Here is a 15,873-nt window from a genome sequence, read left to right as displayed (position 1 = left end):
GTGGACTATTTGCCTAATCCCTCTCATTCTGAGAGGAGACTCGAGCTCAGCAGTGAGCCAAATATGGGTTGATGACGATATATAGTTTTTAAGCTCGTAGACGATATTTAGGTATTATTTGTTTAAATATCGTCCGTTGTTGACCACAACTAACATTGAGTTGACTATAAACTTCCTTTTTTGAGCGCTCTTTTTCATGCGCTAGTTACACATCTAACAGTATTTAATATCATTGGAAAAATGTGGTTGGCTGCAATTTAACTAGGCAATTTGTAAATATTTCCTTTCATTTTCTTGTTCCAAATAAATATCAGATGAGGCTATACATTCCTTGTGCCGGATCTTAGACCATTAGATGTCATCGGCCGTGTATAGCTAGTACGAAGTATCAAAGTATATGCGGTCGGTCACTCGGCGTCTGTGTCTTGGGCGGGTCGGTATCGCCGCTCGTCCGTTCGCGTGTGTTGTGGTGAATTGTGTTGTGGGAGCTACGCTGAGCCGCCGCTCGCGTTTCTCAGGTAATGGCCCTCCATTCTGTAAAACCCGATTTCATTGTGCCTTTGTGTTATTATACATGGGGATTTTGCGAAAACGCCGGCTGGGGAGCGCGCAACCACGATCGATAACGATGTTGTCCAGAGTGTGCACAGGTTTAAACGTTTTTTTTATTATATCTAATCTCTGACGAATTGGCGATATGATATAAAAGTTGGACAGTGCGAAAACCAATAATATTACTCATGCACTACCGGTCAATGTCAACTAGTAAATAATGTTGATATAGAAGTAATTATAATCATATCAATAAGGACATGTCTATGTAGATTGTAGGCACATGAAAGCCGTGATAAAGTGAATACGCGCACTAAAATAATCATATTATTAAAGAAAATGTATACAATGTTAGCAAGCCTTTAAAAATCAAACTTGAAGATCTTGACGGTCTTAAATCCATGTGCTTCGTCATTTCTTGATAGTACATTTAACATAACTTAATATTTATGTACACAATAAACCTTGGAATTTATTAAAACTATGTGTCGTTGGCCCTAAAAATGCTTTTAAAAATGTTTCGTTAAATTGTCACATAGAGCAAAGGACCGGCCTTAGGATTAGCCGGCTAATCCTGGAGGGAATATTGTTAAGCCAATAGTTACTGTATATACTTACACAGATTGTAATATATGTATTTGAAACAATATATTCGCATGTGTAAGCTCGCGGAGTCGTGAGAAAAAGATGACTAAGTAATCGTGAATCATAAATGACAGAAGTTAATATAAAAATAACTTTAGTTAGCGTTTAGGGGGTTATTTATATAAACGGCTGGTTCAGTTAATTAATTGACCACGCCTAAGGACTTATATGCTAGAGTTCGTATACCGTGTGTTTTTGATAGTCGAGGGCGGACGATCCATAAATAGATTCAATAGACCCAATTCTGCGATGTACCTACCTATAAACCTCAACGGTACTCGTGAACTTTGCCGCAACCCATCTTGTCGGTAGATTTTCTATACATACTTAATATAAAAGAATATAGAGTAACCTTGATTTAGCTAGGTCGCTGATAAAGTCGAGAATATGACTAGAGTTAAAAGCTAAAATGCAGCAATACTAGCAAAATGAGATTGAATTCAATTTGAGACAGACCTCGGGAATTTTGTCGGAACACATTTCACGTTAACTTTTCTATTCTAAGTAATTTACTTACAACCTTCATTTACTTATATAAGACAGTAATAAAATTCTGACTAAAAGTAGAGTTCGAAGTTAATGATATCGAACTAGAAATTGGACATGAAATTACATTGAACTAAGTGAGAGCACTCGTGAATTTTGCCGAAAGCCATCGTATAGAAACTGTTCTACCAGAAAAAAGCTTTCGTATGATGAGTTTCTGTGATGGATGGGTAATATATTTAGAACATAAACATAAAAGTGAACCTAACAGTACTTCCTTAGTGAAATATTTAAAATAAAATTGAAAGCTGACAAATACTAAAAATAGCAACATTACATACAATTAATTTTAAAGAGAGTAGTCGTGGATTATGTCGCAAACCGCATCGAAGGTAAACTGTCGTACGGTAGCTTGTCTTTCATAGTACTAAGTAGGTAATTTCCTAAAAACGTGAATACGAAAGGGTTATTTAGCTACGAGTAATACTAATACAAGCGACGGGACTACAGAAATACTAAAAATAGCAACTTAAATTGAACTTCAGCGAGAGTAATCGAGTAATCTAAAGTAGTAATTGACTGAAAACGTGAGAAAGATAAGCGGATGAGTTGTTTAGCTAGGACAGTAATAAAGTTGACAGTTAGATTAGAGTTAAGAGCCAAGAAATGCTAAAAATAGTAACATTAAATTAAACTGAACTTGAGCATGGCTGGATATAACATGGCTGGTTATATTACATGGTCAGTGCACCATAGAAGCTGAGCGGTTAGCTACGGAAGATTAAAATTCTTGTTGAGAATTAAATTATTTTACTAGACTGGTTTCGTTCAGCTGACATTCGTTGGGTATGCATAATATACTCGTCAACAAGTCTTCCTTCAACAAGCCAGTTTCGATCCACAAGGGCAGGTGCACAAAGACCCAAAAACGAAAGGTGCGCTCCGAGTTTTTGTATGCCAAAACAGTTCAGGTAGACAACTGTTCTATTACTTTTTTTTACTTGTAATATTAGTTACATTGTGTAAAGAAATTATTTTGGCCTTGAAGAACTCGTAAGTGCAAATCACATCAGCCTTTAGCCCTCATTCGCACGAGAGTTTTTTTAACAGATGTTAAAAAGCTTTCAAATACAACAAATGCATTGCTAAGTATAATATATGTTGACACGACAGCGTTTTTAAAACACGAAGCTTTTTTCGAGCACTGTTGCATTTTTAATTTTGAGGTTGGAATTAGACCTTCATTTAACTTCATACTATATTTGAACGCTTTTTTGAGGGCTTAGGGCCGGTAGTGGAAATATATTAAGTCGTATTCTGTTAAGCGCAGTCTCAATAAATTTCGTTACAATTTCATTGAGATTTCATCTTTTCTCTCTACCATTTTTTCAAGAAAAACATACATATTATCTTGTATAATTAAATTCATTGAACTCGTTTATATATTTGGTTTATGTTTATACGTCTACAATCAGATTATATTTAGTCATATATAAAAGTAGGTGCTTAAACCCAAAAGACCTATGACTAACAAGAAGGAGGCAATTCAAGGTCTTTGGAGTTTAATAAGTTAACACTTCACTGTGCACAATAATTTTTAAGCTTCGATTCTTCACTGTGCATAAGAATTTTTAAGCTTAAATTCCATTTACTGTCTGTTCGTGTAACTAGACTACCAGGCTTATCAAATTCTTATCCGCACTAGTGAGTAATTCAACACGGTTCATCCGGATGTAATTTTATCTAATTAATTCCTACCCACGCTCTTAACAAGGAATGCTTTGTGACTTGTTCTTGGGTATTAGGTGCCTACATCGTCCCTTTTTCAAACTTCAGTTTCGTATAAGTTTTCGGCATAGCAATTAGATAAGTAGGTACTACCTATACATTTATCTACTTATGAAAAATTAAATAATCAATGATTGTCGGAGGCTAAAATCTAATACCTACCTAAAAGAGTCAGTTATGGTTGATGAAAACGGGCAGTGTCTAAAAGAAAAATCATGACTGGCTAGTCTTTTAAAACTCTTTAGTAACGCTGCTTATATAATCGGTAATTGTGGGCCTGAAGATGAAAGAACGAGTCCATCAGCAAAAACTTCTTAAGAAAGAGTTGCAATAAGTGGGAAAAAAATTAACATCATAAATAGAAAGAATGTATTTCATTGAATAATTTTAATAAGTCAATGTTAAGTGCAATAAAGTCGATAAAGTTCTTAACGAGTCTGATAAGATCGTGAAAGTATTCTGATATATCTTCACACAAGAATAAATCTACATATGTTATTGATTTGTTAGTTTTTGATTACAATTTACTTACTATACTTACAAGTAGTAAAGTAATCTTATCTACTTGAATGAAATAATTTTAATAATAGACGTTCCTGTGAGATTTACTTATTAGTTAAAAAGTAGATATCATGAGACTTAAATCATTCTCTTGTCTAGCATCTGGCCAAGATCGATAGGTACCTGTCGTGAACTTCTAAAAGAGCGCTAGTAAGTGGGTGGTATATAATGGTACATAGAATATCGACTCGGCGTTCCGTCTGGGATACCGCATTCAGATCCAAAGTTATTTTAACATTACGAGGCCTTAATTCCTTGTAATAAGGCTCAAATTCTGCGTCGAATGTGTTCTATCTCGCGTTGAGCAAAGTGTAACCACCCCCACATAGAAGTCTAATTGTGAAAGTCCTCACGACTCTGTGCACCCTCTTTCATAGTGCTTTATTGGTGTCAACTTTGTAAAGATATTTTTTGTTGCTTCAAGGATATTGAAATTTTCAAGCGGCTTGTTAAGTTTAATAAACTATTGTCTGCTTGTTCGACTGCGTGAAATTGGGAAGATTCTTTACATAATTAGTTTCTCCGATCATGATCTTAATGAAATATAGTAATGTTGTTGCAAGCTTCGATCAATTAGCAAATCAATGATCAAAAGCACAAGTTAAGTTTATTCTGCTTGTGAATATTGTAAATTCGTTACATACTTTTGGGGACGGGCTAGATGACAAAAAAAAAACATCTAAAAGGACTACGTGTGTCCTTTTTGAAGTCCAATCTATCTGTACCTTCAAAGACAAAATCAATTCTATGTTCAAACATGGAATTGATTTAACTGTTTTGGATTGCAGACGGTACCAGATATCTAGTGTTGCTTTTGCAATATTACCAAGGATTAATATTGTCTTTATCCTCGGGGATTTAGGTGTTTCAAAATACATAGATTTATTTTAGTAGGTATATTATTGTGGAGTTGTGTTTCTGTACCTCGTTCCAACCGAAGACTGATAAAACTGTTTCTAGACAAGTCTCTACATATTCTTCTAGGTTTAGTTGTAGTAATTGGGCTTTTAAGTAAGGCTTTTCAGTTCAGTGGCTAAAGTGAATCATCGAAGTGCATCTCACTTAAAATGGCAACTTCTAGCTGTTGAATGAAGTTAAAATCTATCACCTTATATTCGATATTCTAATATCTGCACCGTTCCAAGTTTTCATTGAACTCCGAGAGGTCATCTAGGAATCCGTACTATTTGCACTATTTCCATGCCTATTCCTTACATTGCCAATTCGCTTTTTGGACAGAAAAGAGTGATATAATTTTCTTTCCAACAACCAAGCATGAAACATGATCGTTTGAATAAATATACTCGTATTTCAATCTAATAGAATATGGAAGTAGGTATATAAAACTAACAACAAAATCAGCTATGCTATTAACATCGCATGACCATCTTATATAGTCATCATAATCACGGCGTTACCTACTTCTCTATTAAACACGACAGCTGCTACTATACGATTACCTAGTACCTACCTACCTTACTATAAACTAATGATTCAATGAAAAAATAGCTATATACTTACCTATGTACGTAAGTATAGATAATATTAATTTACCTAAACCCTTTTTAAAAGACTTGAAAAGGATTTAAAAAAAACATTAGGTCCTAAGTTGCTTCTTACTGTTTATACTTCAGTTTTGAGTATTTAACTTGGTGATAGATTATGGCCTAAATTGAATTAACCAACAGGCTTTTTATCCCGAAAAAATCCACAGTTTCCGCGAGATTTAAAAAACGCAAATTTCACTCAGACGAAGTTGCTGGCAAGCCAGTCAGGTACATATAGCTTACAAAATACATCATATTACACCTATTTACTTCTAAACTAACTAATTCTTAACTCTCAAAAAATCTCGACTCATTTCTAGTACCCGTTTGAGAAGAAAGACGCCACAAAAAGACCGACAGGTGCCAATATACACATTAACATAACCCTGATGGCGTTGGGAGTCAAAAAAACCATAGAGGCGTCTATAAAATTTGATTTTATAGTTAGTAGGTACCTTTATTATTCTTTTGGTAGCTACCAGGAATGTGAAATCAATTAACATAGCTGGTGATGGAATGGAGGAGTCGAAACATACTTAAATATGTTTTACAGAGGCAAATCTATGCCGATGGTTTGGCCAATAAAAACGTTCGCTCTTGTGAAACACAAACATAAACGCGTGGCCATTTCTGGTTAATGGAACACAGAAATAACTTTTCCGTCACTCACGCACAGATTTCGGCTTCACGCCTACGCATATAGAATTGTGGTTAAGGGCAGCCCAATAAATTGTAATATGGAGGTGTACTGTACGAGTATATGCTACGTGTTATGGTAGAAGATCTGTTATGGGTACCTGGGTAATGAGTAGGTATACCTAGTTAGCATAGCTGGGCACCGTTAATCAAATAGTTAACTTCGTTAATCGTTAATCCGCTACAAAAAATGTTAGCTTCGTTAAACGTTAAAGCGTTACATTCCGGAAGAATTAACGCAAGTTAACGTTAATCGTTAATCCGTTAATATGACTGGTTAATATTTCATTTTTATATCATTGTGTGAGATCCCCATTGGAAAAATAAGGATGAGCACTGGGGAAAAGTGCCATAATTTGCTTTTAGTTGATTTTATCTATAATTTTAACATAAATATAGTAATTTGTTGATTTCTTTGAAAAAAACATCTTTCATCATTTCTTACTTGTTTAAACCTGTTAATCGCGACGCGCGGTAAATAGTAGGCATTGGAATAACGGTTAACGGACTTCTGCATATTAACGGAAGTTAACCGGTCCGTTAACATTTTTAAAAATTAACTTAAAAGTTAATCCGTTAATCAAAATGTTAACTTCGTTAATTAACGATTAACGGATTAACGAGTTAATGCCCAGCTATGCTAGTTAGTAGTTACTACTAGGTATTACCCGTATACTTAGGTCTTCCCAACCACTGGTTTGTTAATGTCAGAGTATTTGACTTCCAAGTATTTAGCAGTGCCTGAAGATTCGCTGTCATCCCTTCATTCAGTACAAGAGTTCCTGGCGTCGCTTACAGAAACACTGGGAGACAAGACTGCGTGGAGTCAGAGTGCCCAGTTATTGATTATAGCCGACAGTCAGTTGACCAAACCGACTTACCAAACCTTTCCTACTAAGCCGTGGATAGAGCTAAATGTACCAATACGTACAGGTAAAGGCCACATATTTACAATATATATTATGTTTAAATTTTTGCACTTTACCCAAAGGCTTCCTACTCCTCATTTCTCCGCTGACGATGACTGCGCTGCCGTCCGTCCGTCCGTCTACCCGTCTGTCCGTCTATACCCATCTGTCCCTCTACCCGTCTGCCCGTCTACCCGTCTGCCCGTCTACTCGTCTGTCCGTCTACCCATCATATTTATTTATTTATTCATTTAATAATCAAGCAATACCACACATTACATTATACAATATAATAATAATTATACAAGTTACATTTTATTACATAATGCAAGTTATGGATACCCAGGTTGGGCGTAGTCTTTTGTCGAGTAAGTGATAGGGAGACCGATTTTATTTTTTGTTTTATTTCATGTAGTCATTTACCGTGTAATGACATGTCCGTCTGTAACCATGCTGTAACTAATAGATCGTGATAGTTACATAAAATTTTCACAGATTATATATTTCAGTTGCCGCTTAACAACAAATCCTAAAAAACAGAATAAAATATATATTTAACTTTTTTTATAGATAATGGTACGGGAACCCTTCTTGCGCGATACTCGCACTTGGCTGGTTATTTAATCGCTATTTTAGTATTTTTGCATAAAATAAAATATCAAATATGGCAATTTGCCGAGTCAGTAATTTTTTATATTCTTTACAAGTTAGCCCTTGACTACAATCTCACCTGATGGTAAGTGATGATGCAATCTAAGATGGAGCGACTAACTTATTAGGCGTAGGATGAAAATCCACACCCATTTCGGTTTCTATAATTTTATAATAATAATAATTAGCGGACACCCGCAGCTTCGCCTCACTGTAATTATTATCAATTATACTTTACAATTACCTACATATTTTTTTGTACATCAGTACTATTGCAAAATACATATGTATGAATCTACACTGCGTACAACAGAGCATATCTATATCTATACTGTAGAGAGGTCAATTCTGTACATGAAATATATTTAAAAAATAACTATCAGGGGGTGATTAGTGATCGATACTGATGCCAAAAATGCAATCAGTAAAATTTTTGTCTGTCTGTCTGTCTGTATGTTCGTTATAGAAACAAAAACTACCTACTCGACGGATTTTAACGAAACTTGGTACAATTGTTCTTCATACTCCTGGGCAGGTTATAGTATACTTTTTATCACGCTACGATTAATAGGAGCAGAGCAGTGAAGGGAAATATTGGGAAAACGGGAGAAGTTACTCCATTTTTACAGCGATACTAAACTGTAAGGGCTGGATTAAAGAGGTCTAAGGGCGGGCGAAGTCGCGGGCGTCCGCTAGTAGATAAATAAAATTACTTTAAAGTCAATTAGCTGATTTCGGAAATTAATATACAAAACATAGAAATTGAAATGAAAGTACCTATCCTATGTGTTCATTTAGGTTTAGGATATAAAAATCCTACTAATATTATAAACGCGAAAGTTTGTATGGATGTTTGGATGTTTGTTACTCCATAACGCCGCCACTACTGCACCGATTTGGCTCAAATTTGAAATGGAAATAGATTTTTAACCGACTTCAAAAAGGAGGAGGTTCTCAATTCGGTCGGTATTTTTTTTTTTTTTTTTTTTTTATGTATGTACACCGATTACTCAAAGAACCCTGGACCGATTTCAAAAATTCTTTTTTTGTTTGAAATGGTATAGTCCCCATTTGGTCCCATTGCCATCATGTCAAGATCTGATGATGGAATCCTGGAGAAATTGAGGGGAACTTTCGAAAATTATATGGGTGTCTAGTGTGTTCGTATACTTTTCCATTTAGTACTTTTAACCACTACAATTTCATGAAGGTTTAAAATCGATCTGATGATGGAGCCATAAAACAGACGAGGGAACTCCTCGGCGATTTACAGCAGTTACCTTGTGTTTGGGCTTGATTTATTTGTATTAATGAGACCTTTTCACATAAATAGGTTGTGACTGTCATTTAGGGGTTTGGTGATGAAGACCAAGGACAATTAAGGGAACTCCTTAACAGTTTACCGTAACTACCTTGAGTTTGGCCTTGATTAATTCGTATTGCTGAGAACTTTCTACCTAGATGTGTTGTGTCTGTTATTAGGGGTCTGATGATGAAGACCAAGGTCAATTAAGAGAACTCCTTAACGGTTTACGGTAGCTACCTTGTGCTTGGGCTTGATTAATTTGTATTGCTGAGAATTTTGTACCAAGATGGGTTGTGACTGTCATTAGGGGTCTGATGTATTCGTTTGAGATGAAATTTTACACTAAAAATGGAAAAATAATAAAAATTTTAATAAAAAAAAAATACAACCGACTTCAAAACCTAAAAACGTACCCACTAAACTAAAAAGTGAAAAATAACATCATAATATGTTCTACCTACTGATCAGTATGAAGGCGGTGCTTAGCCGGTGTTGTCTTAATTTAAGCCATTTCTGACAGGACCACATGAAACGACACTGTCTGCAAAATCTAAATCTATAAGATATTCTCACATGGCTTGAATTAATACATCACCGGCTAAGCACCGCCTTCATACTGATCAGTAGGTAGAACATATTATGATGTTATTTTTCACTTTTTAGTTTAGTGGGTACGTTTTTAGGTTTTGAAGTCGGTTGTATTTTTTTTTTATTAAAATTTTTATTATACTCTGTATTAACACAAGAGCCGTGATAGCCCAGTGGATATGACCTCTGCCTCCGATTCCGGAGGGTGTGGGTTCGAATCCAGTCCAGGGCATGCACCTCCAACTTTTCAGTTATGTGCATTTTAAGAAATTAAATATCACATGTCTCAATCGGTGAAGGAAAACATCGTGAGGAAACCTGCATACCAGAGAATTATCTTAGTTCTCTGCGTGTGTGAAGTCTGCCAATCCGCATTTGGGCCAGCGTGGTGGACTATTGGCCTAACCCCTCTCATTCTGGGAGGAGACTCGAGCTCAGCAGTGAGCCGAATATGGGTTGATGACGAATTGACACATAGGCTAAGTACTTTTCTTCCTGGAAAAATCCATTTTTCCCGAGGTATTTGTGAAAAATTAAATTTCCACGCGAACGAAGTCGCTGGCGTCCGCTAGTAATAATAATAATGCCTTCATGTATGTATGCCTTCTTCAAACCCGTTTAGACGTTTATTACGAACCTAATACCTTATGATACTTTAGCTGCATAGGCTAACCACTGCACCAATGGGGCAGCTAGTAAAATATATGTAGATTGTAGGTAGGTCCATTATGCTGTGGCACTCGACCAACCTTGGAGAGCTTGGCAAGAAAATGCATTTAGTCTACAACTACTTATTCACAATTTTTTTTCAAGGTAGAAGGCTTAATATACCTACCTACATTTTTTTTATTCTTTACAAGTTTGCCCTTGACTACAATCACACTTCATGGTAAGTGGTGATACAATCTAAGATGGAAGCGGGCTAATTTGTTAGAAGTAATATGAAAATCCACTCCCCTTTCGGTTTCTACACGACATAGTTCCGGAACGCTCAATCCCATGGCGGTACGTCTTTGTCGGTAACTAGCCACGTGCGAAGCCTACCACCAGCCAGGACCAATTAGGAAAACCTCTATCGGCCTAGCCGGGGATCGAACCCAGGACCTCCGACTTTTAACCACTGCGCCACGGAGGCCGTCTTTGTAACTAAGTAAGTTATATAAAGTAACTTAGGTCAATTGGGTATAGTCTAAATAATTAGTCTTAAACAAAGCATAAAGTACTAAGTTGCAAGTATTTCTTAATGTTCTATTGTGTAAGTCCAAAGACACCAACGAAAATTTGGACTCTATATTCTATAACGGCTTTACTGTATGTATTGTGATGGTCCAATGCGCAGTTAATAGATAGGTGGGTATATAAACGGTTTGTTGCATTATAAATTCAAGTAAGGGTCTTAGCACACTATGCGACAACAACCAGCTGAGACCGCAGACCGGGCCGGTACTACTGATCGTTGCGACCAAACTACGTATCTATACTAATATTATAAAGCTAAAGAGTTTGTTTGTTTGCTTGAACACGCTAATCTCAGGAACTACTGGTCCGATTTGAAAAAATATTTCTGTGTTAGATAGCCCATTTATCGAGAAAGACTATAGGCTATATATTATCCCCGTATTCCTACGGGAACTACGCGGTTCCCGTAGAAATACAAGGCGGGCGCGGCGTCAACTATTAGTTAATTATGCTATGAGTGTTCTGTGTCAGCGAATGCGGCCCGATCAACTAGAATTGCTCCGAATTACGACCAGTCGTGGGCGTGGCCGTAAGCTAACCGTGGCTTATGCGTCCACGGCCAACGAATTGATCGTGACTGCGTGACTTGGTCGTGCGCGAGGTCCCTTACGCTGATGTCATTGTCATTTCGTGGATAGAGATCACTTATGTGTGGAACTTCCGGGATCCTTTGTAAGGTGATGGTAGAATATGCACGTATTCATAGTCTGTATTAGGTACTGTCTATATCTCTATAACTCAATAAAAAACGTATGACTATAAAAATTGCACGTGTCAGTATTTATGATTTATACATATACCATACCATATACAATTATAATTATGCATTTTAATTATTGTTTTATGTCTAAGAAAAAAGAAACAGTACCTAAACGTATGTCCTCGTAAGTGATATTAATAGGCACATAAGTAAGGTAACCTCCACCTCCTTGAAACACAATACAATATAGCAGTAGATATGTAATAGCGCTAGGAATATACCCTACCTTAGGGGTTGTTATTTATAAATATTTAGTATTGAACATATAAGTATCTTATAAATCATCTGCACTTGATATTCCTCGGCCTAGATATTAGATATCTACTGCTATATTTTATTGTTACAAGGTGGTCTTCCTTCTATCTAATGTATTGAAAACCGTGTCCAATCTAGTGCATCGTTTATAAGTCATAACGCCACAGACAGACAAAAACAAACAGACACACGCGCCACGCGGGAGAATATAACACCTCTTAATATGGCTGTGGCTTAATATGAGTGTGAGAATAAACAAATATTATCAATTGGGTATCAACATCGATATGAAAGTAGATACTCTATGGGTATTTTAACTATACTAGCTAGCAGATGCCCCGCGGTTTCACGTAAAAGTAATGCCCGTCCCTGTGGGAATAATTGGGTAAAATATAGTCTACGACACTCACAAATAATGTGGCTTTCTATTGGTAAAAGGGATTTTTAAAATCGGTATAGAAGATCCAGAGATTACCCCGTACAACTTCACTGTATCTACCTCTTTATAATAATAGTATAATAATAATAATAGTATATTATCTATCTATAGTTCAAGAACAGATTCCGGAGGGTGTGGGTTCGAATCCAGTCCGGAGCATGCATCTCCAACTTTTCAGTTGTGTGCATATTAAGAAACTAGCGGACGCCCGCGACTTTGTCCGCGTAAATTTCGATGTCAACTTTACTACTACCCCTACCCTACCCTACCACTACCCCAACCTAACCCTACCCAACCCCTACATCTACCCTACTCTACCCTACCCCTACCCTACTCTACCCTACCCCTACCCCCACCCTACCCCTACCCTACCCCAAACCTACCCCTATCCTACCCCTACCTTACCTACACCCTACCCCCATTCTACCCCTACCCCCATCCAAACCCTACCCTCCCCGTACCCTATCCCTTTCCTACCCCTATCCCACCCGTACCCCTATCTCACGCCTATCCTACCCTACCACTTCCCTCTCCTACCCGTACCTCTACCCTACCACTACCCTACCTCTACCCCTACCCTACCAATACCCTAAACCCGGCCCTAAACCTACCCTACCCCTACACTGCCCCTACGCTTCCCTACCCGTACCCTACCCTACCCTGTAATTTCTCTATCTTACTCCTACCCTTAGCAAAATCGGTCCAGTCCTTCGAGAGTGGTGGTATGACCAAGAGAAATAGAGACTTCTATGCTAATAATATAAAGAGGTAAAGTTCGTGTGGTTGTAGGAGGTAATCTCTGGATCTACTGGACCGATTTGGAAAATTGTTTTACCAATAGAAAGCTACGTTATTTGCGAGTGTCATAGGCTATGTTTGATCCCCATATTCACACGGGAACGGGAACTACGTAAATGAAAGCGCCGGGCGTCATATAGCGGAATTTCTGCGTCTTTTAGAAATTTTGTATTATCTCCGAAACTATTTAAGTAATTAACATACTGTAAAGGGCAAATCTTATCTCCATAATATCCTTGTGATTATTAAATAATTTATTTTAATAAGGATTAAAGTTTAGTTGTATAAATAATGACGTAAACCTAAGTATATAAAATTAATAATTTTTAAAACACAAAAGGTACTATATCTGCTAATATATAGAAGATAGATATATGGCGCGGACTTTTTTGTAGAACTTTTAAAGATACATAAAGTCTCCATACATTAATTTCAATTTTACACAATGGTTAAGGCAGCGCATACGAATAAGTCTGTTTCAAAAGAGTTTTAGTCCGACCTGTAAGACAAAAACTGTGATAACTCGGCTAATATATATGATACCAATATAAAATATAGCCTATAGCACTCCCCGATAATGTAGCATTCTACTGGTGAAACAATTTTTAAAATCGGACCAATAGTTCCGAAGATTACCCCATTTAAAAAATGTGACAAACTTACAAACTTACAAACTTTACCTCTTTATAATATTAGTATAGATATAGATTAGAATATCACGTGTCTCAAACGGTGAAGGAAAAACATTGTGAGGAAACCTGCATCCCAGAGAAATTTCTTAATTCTCTGCGTGTGTGAAGTCTGAGCCCCTCTTATTCTGAGAAGAGTCTCGAGCTCAGCAGTGAGCCGATTATGGGTTGATACCGTTGATCTATAGTTCAAGTAGTCAGTAGTCATTGTTCAGTTGTAGTTCAGTAACCTACCCAAATATTATATTTAAAACATCTGGACATAACGGTCATTTTATAATTAAAGTTATTCAGTCGATGGTAATTCATTAAAAGAGAGAGATAGCATATTTTTTGGGTGAGGGTTGCGCCCTCTTTATTGTCAATGCCATTTAGTAATGTTAGGGGGATCGCAGAGCATGAGGTCGGCATGCGCTTTTGAAATCACAAGCGTTGAGTACCTATTATATTTTTAACAATATAAGTAAGTATATTCCAAAACAACTAAAGCTTTTGACGTGACAACGATTATAATTCGATAGAGCCGCCTGCACACTCGAAAAAAGATGACGTCATGCGTCATTCCCTCGCTTTAGGGTTTCCAACTTTTTTTTTACAAAAAATAAAGTATATTCTGGTCTATAAAGATTATTAAACATTATTTTAGAAAAACGAACATTTTCTTTTAAAAAATGCAACCATTCCATCAGTATTTTCTTATGACGTTGATACGTTCAACTATCGTCAGTAAACCGACTTTACAGACAACAGATTTTTTTGTTTATCTGATTGAATAAGTGCCTGGAGCTGGAGAGATTTTAAAGTCACATTTTGGCAGTGGACAAACTTAGCTACACTAGCGTAGGTCTATATAAGACAAATGTAGGTCTCTTTGACTACCTATTTGAGAGTGACCTTGGAGAGGAGGAGTAAATCAAGAATCCTGTAACAATCTGTGTGTGTTTGGATATAACGGTCATTTCGAAGGTCACAAACTGACAAATAGATATCTAGTATACAGAGACCGGTCTAAAGACGCTAACAATGATTTTTAAACGGCTATTACGAAGTTAAGTCTGGTGACTAACTTCTATGTACATAGACACCAACAATTACTATTATTACATTATTTAGATATTATTGTTAAACTAACATTATTCAACTTCATTTTCCCCTATATAAACACAATGTCTGAAGTCAGAAGAGTGGATGCGTCATACAACAATAGTCAAAGGGGCGGAGATCTAATTAAGGCCTGTAGGTTTTAATTCGACCCCGTAACCGTTAATTCCTTGATTTCTTACGATATATTGATTTCTACCACGGTCACGGGGGCTTCAGGCATAGGCATATATAGGGGACCTGTGCCCACCCTAGGATTCTGGGCTACTGATATGGAATTCTATTATGATACTAATAATAATAGATTTGATTTCAGGGGCCAGGCCTGCCCTAGGAAATAATCCTAGATACGCCAATGGCTTTCAGGACAAGTCTATCGGTACAACCCATCGGTCCCAACATCCCTTTATACTTATATCCAGGTCGTGTGAGAATTTAAGTTCCTTTGTTTCTTCTAAGGAAAAACTGCCTTCTGAACTGCTGGTAGAAGTGGATCTTTACGAATATTCAACCTGTAGTTATTGATTTTGATTTAAACGAACGAGAACTTGATCTGTTTCCATACGTACTATCAGGCTTGATTTTAGCATAGCTTCCTTCTGCCCGACTATTAAGCCCCATTACAGTACCAATAAGAAGCCTACAGCACATACACTTAAAAATAAAAGCACAAAAAAAGGTTCAAAATTGTTCTATATTAAAAGTGTGAATTTTGGTAAGATCTACTTCTCATATAGAAAGTTCGCCTATTATGCATTTTTAGTATTTTTTTTTTGTATTGTATGGTCTTTGGATTGTGTGAAAGAGGACATGTGTGTAAAAGGAGTGACGAGTAATAGAGACGAATGGAAAAGATTGACATAT

The 15,873-nt window shown here is 36.7% G+C and overlaps 1 protein-coding gene across 50 annotated transcripts in view; it reads left to right on the top strand.

Moving 5' to 3' along the window:
• Positions 1-366: 366 nt before the first annotated feature.
• LOC112055815 (cell adhesion molecule Dscam2) overlaps positions 367-15,873 on the top strand; it is a 96,985-nt gene continuing 81,478 nt past the window's right edge. For all 50 annotated transcript variants that reach the window (XM_052883513.1, XM_052883548.1, XM_052883547.1 and 47 more), the window contains exon 1: positions 367-518. The gene's annotated coding sequence lies outside the window, so the exon portion shown is untranslated. The remainder of the gene's footprint in view (positions 519-15,873) is intronic.

The sequence above is a fragment of the Bicyclus anynana genome, chromosome 9 (genome assembly GCF_947172395.1).
Source record: "Bicyclus anynana chromosome 9, ilBicAnyn1.1, whole genome shotgun sequence".
Classification (NCBI taxonomy): Eukaryota; Metazoa; Arthropoda; class Insecta; order Lepidoptera; family Nymphalidae; genus Bicyclus; species Bicyclus anynana.
The sequence above is the reverse complement of the archived record's forward strand: the minus strand, read 5'-3'. Positions and strand labels throughout refer to the sequence as shown.